The 10,844-nt window shown below is 37.9% G+C and overlaps 1 pseudogene; it reads right to left on the bottom strand.

Moving 5' to 3' along the window:
• Positions 1–8,780: 8,780 nt before the first annotated feature.
• LOC138160364 (eukaryotic translation initiation factor 4E type 2 pseudogene) lies at positions 8,781–10,328 on the bottom strand (annotated as a pseudogene).
• Between the last annotated feature and the right edge of the window lie 516 nt (positions 10,329–10,844).

The following is a 10,844-nucleotide window of genomic DNA, read 5'->3' as shown; positions in this document are numbered from 1 at the left end:
TCACTGGGAAGACAAACAATTCAATATAGGTCATACAGTTATAGTTATGCAAAACATTTCCATAGTAGTCATATTGTGAAAGACTAACTCTATTTCCCTAAATCCTATCCCATTCACCCCATTCACTCTATTTTCTCCTTTGACTCTGGCACTTTTCAAAAGTGTTTACTTCTGACTACCCTCTCCCCAGTTAGCCCTCTCATCTATCATGCTCCCCTCTTATACCCTCCCCCTGTACTTTCCTATAGGGTAAAATACTCAATTCAGTGTGTATGTTATTTTTTCCTTAAATCAAGTCCAATGAGAGTAAGTTTGACTCCTTCCCTTTCACCTTCCTGCTCTTTCCCTCCATTATAACAGCTTTCTCTTTCCTCCTATGTGGGATAATTTAACCTATTCCATCTCTTCCTTTCTCCTCCCAATATAGTTCTCTCTCATCGAATATTTTATTTTTAATATATCGTTTATTCATATTCAACTCCCCCTGTGGCCCCTTTCTTTCACCTATCCTAATACTGAGACAAGTCTCATAAATTACAAACATTATGTTTCCATGTAGGAATGTAAACTCTTCAACTTCAATAAGATCCTTAGGATTTCTCTTTACCATTTAAATTTTCATGCTTCTCTTGCTTTTTATAACTAAAAGTCAAGTTTTCTGTTTTCAGCTCTTGTCTTTTCATTGAGAATGCTTGAACGTCCTCTATTTCATTTAATTTACATATTTTCTCCTGAAGTCTTATACTCAGTTTTGCTTGGTAGTTGATTCTCTGTTATAATCCTATATCCATGGACCTCCAGAATATAATATCCCAAACACTTCAATGCCTTAAGGTAGAAGCTGCTAAGTCTTGTGTTATCCTTATTGTGTTTCCACAATACTCAAATTGTTTCTACTTTAATGCTTATAATATTTTCTCCTTGACCTGGAAACTCTGGAATGTGGCTATAATATTCCTAAGAGTTTAATTTTGGGGATCTTTTTAATGAGGTGATCAGTGAATTCTTTCAATTTCTTATTTTACTCTCTGGTTCTAGAATATCAGGAGAGTTTGACTTGATAATTTCTTGCAAGATGAAGTCTAAACTCTTTTGTATCATGGCTTTTAGATAGTTCAATAATTTTTAAATCATCTCTCTGGGATCTATTTTTTCCCATTATTTTGGATCTGTTTAATAATATCTTGATTTCTCATAGCCATTAGCTTCCATTTGCTCCAATCTTATTTTCAAGGACTTATTTTTTTCAGTGAGCTTTTGAACATACTTTTCCATCTGGCCAGTGCTGCTTTTAAGGCATTCTTTTCCTCATTGGCTTTTTTGATTTCTTTTCTCTTTTGAGTTAGTCTATTTTTAAGGTGTTATTTTATTCAGTATTTTGGGGGGTCTCCTTTAGCAAATTGTTGACTTGTTTTTCATGATTTTATTGAATCATTTTCATTTCTCTTCCCAGTTTTTCCTCTACTTCTCTTACTTGATTTTCAAAAATTTTCTTGAGCTCCTCCATAGCCTGTGATGACTTAATCTTTTTCTTGGAGGCTTTTGATAGAAGGAATTTTGACTTTGTTGTCTTCTTCTGGTTCTATGTTTAGATCTTTGTTGTTAAAGAATAATTCTATATTCTTATTTCTCTTCCTCTGTTTGTTCACCTTGCCTGCTGATTACTTGACTTTGGAGCTCTTTGCCATGGTAGAACTCTGCTTCTAGAACACAGAAGAGTGCTTTGTTCCAAATTTCTGGGGTTTTGCATAGCTGTGTCAGAATCTTTTCTAGGAACCTGCCTCAGAACTGTGAGGAGTAGTGCCTCTCCACAGACTCAACAAGTTCTGCATTGACACCCCTCTTCACTCCAAGACCACCACCCAAAACTTCAACCCAGATCTAAGCAGGCCAAAGCAAGAGAATCCTGCCTCAGTGCCAGCAAAAAGATTCCTGCAATTGCCTTCTGGCGATTCACTTGGTCCCCCTACTATCTGTGGACCTGGATCCCTGGAAGAAGCTACCCTGCTGCTGCAACCACTGCTACTGCCAACACTGCAGGCACTGCCACTTTTGCTGCCCCAGGATAGGGATAAGAACATGCTCTTCTCTTACCAGGTGCAATAGAGTTTGCCCATTGGCCTTTTACTTTCTGTTTGGCATATATGGGTTGAGATGTCTGGAAACTGCCATAACTGCCATTAAATCAGCCCCCTGCTTTCTGGCCTGGCCAGTCTGCTCTGCTTGTCGGTGCCTGAGTGGCCCATGCAGGACTGCACTCTGCTTCCAATCCAGTGTAACAGATCCTTCCTGTCAGCCTTCCAGGCTTCCTTCAGTGGGAGATTTGTTTCACTCTGCCATTTTGTGGGTTCTATAGCACTAAAATTTGTTTAGAGTCAGTTTTACAGGTATTGGAGGCAGTGAAAACATGAGTTCAAACAAGTTCCTGTTTTTCCTCCACTATCATGGATCCCCCTTTCACCTTGCTTAACTTTTATATTATTAATAACATTAGGTTCAGATTAGGAATGTGCCAAATATTTCAACAAGTTTTAGCTGTAAATACACTCCTTAAAGTGAAAGTCTATTTTTGAGATGTGTTGATTGGCAATCTTTATTTCCATTGGAATTTGAAAATTTAAAAAAAAGGTTTTAATTCATTTCAACAAATATTTACTGAACACCTTCCATGTGTAGGACACTTAGCTTCATTCTCTTGGTAAGAACTAGCTACAGATGAATTGACTATATACTCAAAATGTGTTTGTAATAGAACAAAACAATTAAAGAGTAGTGGAAGCAAAGTAGGTAGAGAGCAAAAGAGTTAAAGCAAATGGAAGGGTCTAATTCAAGATTTTAGTTTGAATATTGTGATATTATGATGCTCTATTGAAAAAAGACAAAACAAGCCATTGCCATATTTGTTGTTTCTCTTGTTTTTATTACAGTGAATTCTGAGAAACTGTGGCCCAAATTGGTTTCTCATGAAATGAATTTTGTTTTTCTAAAAGTGATTTTTAAATGAAGCATATGTTCTTGCCCAAGAATTCAACAGCCAATAAATCACAGGTACAATCACATATTACAAAATTAAGACTACGTCAACTGCAAATGTCTTTACTAATTTAAAATAGTAAAGTAGTCCTCCAAGTTCTGATTTTAGAATTTGAAGGACTGCAAAGATAAATTACATAAACAGCTTGGAAGCTTAGTTGACTAACCAAAGTCGCCAGGTAGCTTTTGGCAGAGTCGGGACTGGAGCCTATGCTACTTTATTCCACTGTTTTCCCCACTATTGTAGTGGATTGCAATGAGAATATCTAAGTTCCAATTCTGTCTTCCTAATTTACAAGTTGTGTGGCCTAAGGCAAGTTACACATTCTCTAGGGCTCAAATCCATTTGTATAGTTTAATGGAATAGATTGATTTCTAAAGTTTCTTTCTACTCTTTCCATGGTCATGAAGAGATACAGGGCAGAGTCTAAGTCAAGAAGATATTCCAACCAGGTAATATTGTCTTCCAATATTCCAGTGTGTGCTGAATGCATAAAGCTCTGGGACACTGGCGATACTTCTAAATGAGACCTATAATCCCTCTATAGATTGTGACTTAATTATGAATGTAAGTTTGACCTATTCTCTTTTGCCTTCCTGTTCTTTCCCTCCATTGTAAGTTTTCTCTTGTCTCTTTTATATGAGATAATTTACACTATTCTATCTCTCCCTATCTCCTCTCATTATATTCCTCTCTCACCTCTTAATTTGATTTTTTAGATATCATCCCTTCCTATTCAACTGACCCTGTGCCTTTTGTCTATGTATACATATACACATATATACACACACTCACATATGTATTTATATGCATATATGCCCTCCTATATAAACATTTATGTATGTATAAATATTCACACACACATTATATATATATATATATTCCCTTTTACTATCATAATATTGAGAAAAGTCTTATGAGTTTCAATTATTGTTTTACCATGTAGGAATGTAAATAGTTAAATTTTAATAAGTTCCTCATGATTTCTTTTTCTTGTTGACCTTCACATGCTTCTCTTGCTTCTTGTATTTGAAAGTCAAATTTTCTATTGAACTCTTTTTTTTTTCATCAAGGATGCTTAAAATTCCTCTATTTCATTGGATAACCATATTTTCCCTGAAACATCATGCTCAGTTTTGGTGGGCAGGTGATTCTTGGTTTTAATCCTAGCTCCTTTGACTTCCAGAATATCATATTCCAAGCGCTTTGATCCATTATTGTTGAAGTTACTATATCTTGTGTTATCCTGATTGTGTTTCCATAATACTCAAATTGTTTCTTCCTGATTGTTTGTAATATTTTCTCCTTGACCTGGGAACTCTGGGATTTGATTATAATGTTCCTAGGAGATTTCTTTTTGGGATCTTTCTCAAGAGGTGATAGGTGAATTCTTTCAATTTTTATTTTGCTCTCTGGTTCTAAAATATCAGGACAATTTTCCTTGAGAATTTCTTGAAGGATGATTTCTAGGTTCTTTTTTTGATAATTTTCTTTCAGATAGTCCCATAAATTTTAAATGATCTCTCCTGGATCTATTTTCTGGGTCAGTGGTTTTTCCAAGGAGATATATCACATTTCCTTCTATTTTTTCATTTGTTTGGATCTGTTTTATAATATCTTAGTTTCTCATTATTTCATTAGCTTCCATTTGCTCAAATCTAATTTTGAATGAATTATCCTCTTCATTAAGTTTTTGAATGTCTTTTTCCATCTGGCAAATTTATCTTTTTAAGGCATTCTTTTCTCATTGGCTTTTTGGGCCTCTTTTGCTATTCGAGTTAGTCTATTTTTTAAGGTGTTATTTTCTTCAGTCAGTGCATTGACTCTCTTTTCATAATTTTTTTTTGCCATGTTCTCATTGTTTTTCCCAGTTTTTCCTCCTCTTCTCTTACTTGATTTTCAAAATCCTTCTTGAGCTCCTCCATGGCCTGTAGCCAATTCGTATATTTCTTGGAGGCTTTTGATGCAGGAGTTCTGAGTTTGTTGTCTTCCTCCCATTCCATGCTTTGATCCTTTTTGTCTCCAAGAAAGTATTCAATGGTCTGTTTTTGCTTCCTCTGCTTGTTCATATTTCCAGTCAATTACTTGACATTTGAGCCCTTTGCCACAGTCAAACTCTGCTTCCAGAGAGGAGAGCTTTGTCCCAAGTTGCTATGGTTTTTGCAAATGTTGTCAGAGGTCTGAGGAGGGTGCCCTCTCTGCAGTCACCAAACTGGAAAACTAGTGTTTTCCCAGGACCACAGCCTAAGAAAGTGACCCATATCAAAGTAGGTAAAAACAAGAAAAATTACCCTTGGAATGGTCACTTGGTCCCCCTATGATCTGTAGCACAAGAGTTCCTCAGGCAGCCACACAGTAGACACTGCAGCCACAGCTGCTGTGCCTTTTCCACCTCTTGCCCCAGGGGCAGGGACCAGACAGTTGCCTTCATTTCCAACAGAATTTTGAATGACCTTTTACTTTCTTTTTTGGCATTTATGGACTGAAAAATCTGGAAACCACCACAACTGCTGGTCATTCACCCTCCTGAAGTCTGTTCCTGTTGCTGCTGGTCAGGGCTTCCCTGGGGCCAAAACCACACACCTCACTCATGATTGTCCTAGACTCCAAGTTTGCTGTGATTAATCCTTCCTGTCAGCCTTCCAGGCTGCCTTCAGCAGGAGATTTGTTTCTCTCTTTCACTTTGTTGATTCTGCAGTTCTAAAATTTGTTTAGTGTCGTATTTTATAGGTATTTTAGGTGGTTGTGGGGGGAGGTCATGGGATTTCCTGCTTCTACTCTGCCATTTTGGCTCCACCCCCCTGCTGTAACAATAATGAACATTCTTAAACCTACTCATGCTTTTAATGTGCAGATGATACTGAAGCTCTATAGATCATCTTCCAAAATCCATCTCTCATCACCCAGTTCCTCATATCCTTTCCCTTCAATACTCCCACTGCAGAATTTCAGCCAAATTGTCTGGAATGTATGTTTCATAGACAAAACACTTCCCTTTATCTTTAAGCTTTTCTTCTCCCACCCCTTCCTTGTACTAGCTATTACTGAAACCAATTTACCCCTGATAACACAGCTTCCCTGACCACCGTTTCCAATACCTGCTTCACCTTCATTCATTCTCCCCTGCTCATTTGTTGAAGTGTAGGAATTGGAATACTCCTTGCTCTCCATTGCCACATACAAAAATGGTTATACCCTTTAAAGCTTCCATTGACCAAAAAGGCATCATCTCCATGTTCACAAATTCCCCAATCCCCTAATTCACAATAATCTATTAGCTTTTCACTTCTCCATTTGCCTTTCCTTATAAAACCCTCCCATTCATCCAAACTGTGATCTACAGTCCCCTGACCACTCAATTCTCTCTCTGACAATCTCCCTTGCAATAACCAGTTTTTCCTGTTTTTTTTCCACATTGATCCAGTGGTGAAGCAGTTCAATTATACACTATTCTCCTAGTCAGAATCTCTAGCTCACTTATGATATCATAGCTTATGCCCTTCCAAATCATAGTTTTGGAGCACTCCCACCATTCGCCATTTTTGTACCCACAGATTTGCTGCTAAAAAGAAACGGGAGAAAATAACATAACTATTTTGACTGGGGTGATTACATTTTTATGATACATAATCTCAACTCAATCCACACTGTTGCTAGGCAGTCCTACTATGCCTCCTTTATCAATTCACTCTCCCCCCTCTAAATAGCAGCTCTTCTAAAACTTTTCACATCTTCAAATCTCCCATAATTTCCCTTTCCCCATACTCTCCTGGCTGAGATCCTTGCCTTATGTTTTATAGAAAACTAATGACGCCATTTGCTGTGAGCTATCTCTTCTCCCTTTTTCATCTCTCATCACTCAGATACGTCCCACAACTATTTCATATCTTACCCTTGTCTCAGATGGTGAAAAAGTGGTCTTTTTACTTACCAAGAATAACAGCTCTACTTATTCCAGTAATCCCATTCCATCTTATCACCTCCATCAGATTGCCATCCCTATCATATTTACTCTTTCAATTATTTTTAATATTTCCCTGTCTACTGTCTCATTTCCACCTCCCTATGAATATACCTATGCCTCTTCCATCCTGAAAAACTTCCTTTACCTCGTCATTCTTTTACCATTGTCATCCTAAATCTTTTCTAACCTTTTAGCTATCTTTCAAGAGGCTGTCTACACTTGTTGGTTCCCTTTCTTTCCTCCCACTCTCTTATAAATTCCTTACAATCAGACTTCTGATCTCATACTGCTACCATCTTGGTACAGGTGTTCATCACCTCTCATCTGGACTATTATAATAGGCTGCTGATGCATCTGCCTGCTTCAAGTATCTCTCAACTCTAATTTGTCCTCCAATTATCCACAAAAATGATTTTCTTAAACTTCAGGTGTGACCATGTTATTCTGCTACTCGATAACCTCTAGTGGCTTACTATTGCCTCCAGCATCAAATACAAAGTACTCTATTTGGCATTCAAAATATTTCTTATTAATCTGTTTCACCTTGTACATGTCTAGTTACTCATCTACCATATACTCATTGATCCAGTGACACAATCCTTCCATGAATAAGACACTCCATTTCTTAGCTCCAGGCATTTTCTCTGGCTGTGTCTCATGCCTAGACTTCTCTCCCTCCTTAACTCTGCATGCTGACTTCCCTGTATTCCTTTAAGTCCCAAGAAAAAGTTGATATTTTCCAGGAAGACTTTCTTAACTCTTTTTTGATTTATTCTAAAGAAATCTTTTAGAATAATTAAAAAAAAAACAGAATAAAAGGAAAATATTCACAAACCAGTGGTGACTGGGGTGCTTGAGAGGAAGAAATGATCCTAAGCCCAAAAGGAAAATGCCCGTCACTCTCCTAGGCTTCCTCTAAGCACAGCTGGTTAAGGGTCTCTATCTTGCCCCTGCCAAGTGAGGCTTAGAGGATGCTTCAAAGAGAGGCCCTCATTTTAAGGCACTGATAATCTTTCCTCCTAAGAGCTAAGTGGATCAGTGTAACTGGAAGGCTGCCGCAGGGTCCTAAGCCAAGCACTTATTTGGGCCATTCTACTTTTCCTAAATCAATCCTTCTGGAGTTGAGAGGTTACTCAAACTTCTGAGACCAAGGAACTTGTCCATTTTAATGCTTGATGACTGAAGCTTTCGAGGATTTCATCTGGGCATCACATAGATCAACAGGTATTTACCAGAGTGGGCACCAAACACAGAAGACTGCTGGGAAGGAGCTCTCCTGGCCAGCTGAAAACAGGCAGGTAAGGTGAGATATTCATCAACAATTGTCAATGTGTCACTTCATATCTAGCATTTTCCCACAGACACATCTCAAAATGCAGCCAGATTTGGCCTCCCAATATCCTCCCTCACCTTCCTGCTCAATGATGGGACAGCCAGATCTCTCAGACACAGGTCTCAGTCTTGCTCTTGGTCTCAGTCTCAGCTCCTCCACTCCTTCCCTCCCTCTCTTTCTCCTTCTCATGCCCCGACCCAAGGGAAGCCCAACATCTAAAGATCAAGATGTGGCCTGACTCCTGAAGAGGGGCTCTGACCCTCTGCAAAATGGGAGCCCATGGATCAGGGATGTCCCTCCAGTGAGCAAACAGACAGAACTGCTAGAGGCCTCCCATAAATTTCATAAACACATACACACACTCACATACAGAAAAATATTATTACCAGTTTGGGTACTTTAACAATGTGATTTTTGTATTTCAAAAACTTGAATTGTCCTTCATGCTATTAGTGTGTTTTAAATTACATTATGGTGTTGAGGTAGGTAAAGCTATTAGCAGAAGGTGTCCCAGATATGGGCTGTGGTTGCTTTGTCACTGACAGTCTTGTTCCCTATTGAAATAATGTCCCCCTGTAAATGGATAGAGACAACTGCCCTGCAGATCTCCATGGTTACCATGAAGTATTCCCCCAGTATAGTCAAATAAGTTTCTTTCACTCTCAGGTACCACATCTCACCAGTCAGATTGTATAAGCTGAAAAAAAAACAGGAAAATGTTAAATGCTAGAGAGGATGTGGAAAAATTGGAACACTAATGCATTCTTGGTGTAGTTGTGAACTGATTCAACCATTCTGGATAGCAATCTGGCACTATGTCCCAAAGGCTATAAATAAGTGCATACCCTTTGACCCAGCATTACCACTTCTAGGGTTATATCCCAAAGAGATCATAGAAGTGGGAAGAGGACCTGTATGTATAAAAATATTTATAGAAGCTCTTTTTTTGTGGTAGCAAAGAATTGGAAATCAAGGGGATGCTCTTCAATTGGGGAATGGCTGAACAAGTGTGATATATGAATGTTATGGAATACTATTGTGCTATAAGAAATGAGGAGCAGACAGACATCATAATAATATGGAGAGTCTCATATAAATAGATGTTGAGTGAGAAGAGCAGAACCAGGAGAAATTTGTACACAATTACAGAAACAACATATGTGTGATGACTAACTTTGATAGACTGGGCTCCTCTCAGCAATATTAGGTTATAAGACAACTCTCAAAGACTCATGATCGAAAGAGATATTCACATCCAGAGAAAAAGCTAAAGAGTTTGAATGCAGATTGAAGCAAACTACTTTCTCTCTTTCTTTTTCTTGTTTTGTTCCCTCTTTCCCTTTGTTCATTCCATTGTTTATAATTCTTCTTTACAACCTGACTAATGTTTTATGTGAAGATATTCATAAATCCTGTATTTGATTGCATGCTGCCATGGCTGTGGGGGAGGAGAGGAAGGTGGAGAAAATTTGAAACTCAAGGGATTATGAAAATGAATGTTGTAAACTGAAATTAAACTAATTAATTAGTTTTAAAAAAATAGATTCTTCTAGGACTGGGTTGCTAAGCCGTTGTGGAAGCAAATAATCCATTGGCCATTATTTTTGTTTGCATCATATTCCCACATGGGCTTGATGCCCTCTTTGAAGAAATGGAAGTCACTATGGCCTGTCAGGTCCCTGAGATGTACCATGTGTCTATAAAACCTCCAGAGCTGCTCAACAGAGGAGAATGTGCCATTCTGCTTTAGTGTTCTGCTCATAGCGATGTGAGCTGGTTGGCTGTCTGGTGTCCTCTGGGAGTACCAGAAAGTTTAGTTGTACTACATTGTTATTCTGAATGCACGAGGACAACAAGCATCCTCTTATTGCTTATCTGACTCTTATCTCACTCACTTTTTCCCTTCTCGCCATCTTTTGTGTGCTGTTTTCTTCATTCTCGTCATGATCCCCACTGTCATCATCCTTCAAGCAGACAGATCTCAGTTTGGGTCTCATTAATGTCTTCAGCAGATGCTTTTCCCTCTTTGAGGATCAGTTTTCTCATGCCTCATATTTGTTCATCCTCTTACCACCACCCCACTGTCATCTCACTCTATCTTTCTTAACTCAGTTTCAGTGCTATACTTTCTTAATTATTTCACATGTATCCTATGTATAGCTTGTTTTTATCTATTTGTTTTCATATTGTCTCTCTCATAAAATTATGAATTATGTTAGGATCTTTTATTTTATTCCTAGTGCTTAGTATAGTGCTTGGCACATAGCAGGAACTTAATTAATGTTTGTAGATTGATTAATTTTATGACCATTTGTCAAGCAGGTTGTTGAGGTAATTCTTATTCAAGTATAGGTAAAGTTAAGTTACCTCTTAGGTTCATTCCTTCTCTGAGATTCTGTGTTCTTGGGAAACCACTGATGAAAAGAAAGTAATTAAGAAAAAATGGACATGTAAATAACCATTAAATAAACAACCACAGAACACATTCTTCCATATGTATTTCCAGGATATTT

This window comes from Petaurus breviceps, unplaced genomic scaffold, assembly GCF_028583685.1.
Source record: "Petaurus breviceps papuanus isolate PSGF00001 unplaced genomic scaffold, PetGlider_PUasm1.0 181, whole genome shotgun sequence".
NCBI classification, from domain to species: Eukaryota; Metazoa; Chordata; class Mammalia; order Diprotodontia; family Petauridae; genus Petaurus; species Petaurus breviceps.
Note: the sequence above shows the minus strand (reverse complement) of the source record. Positions and strands in the feature narration are given on the sequence as shown.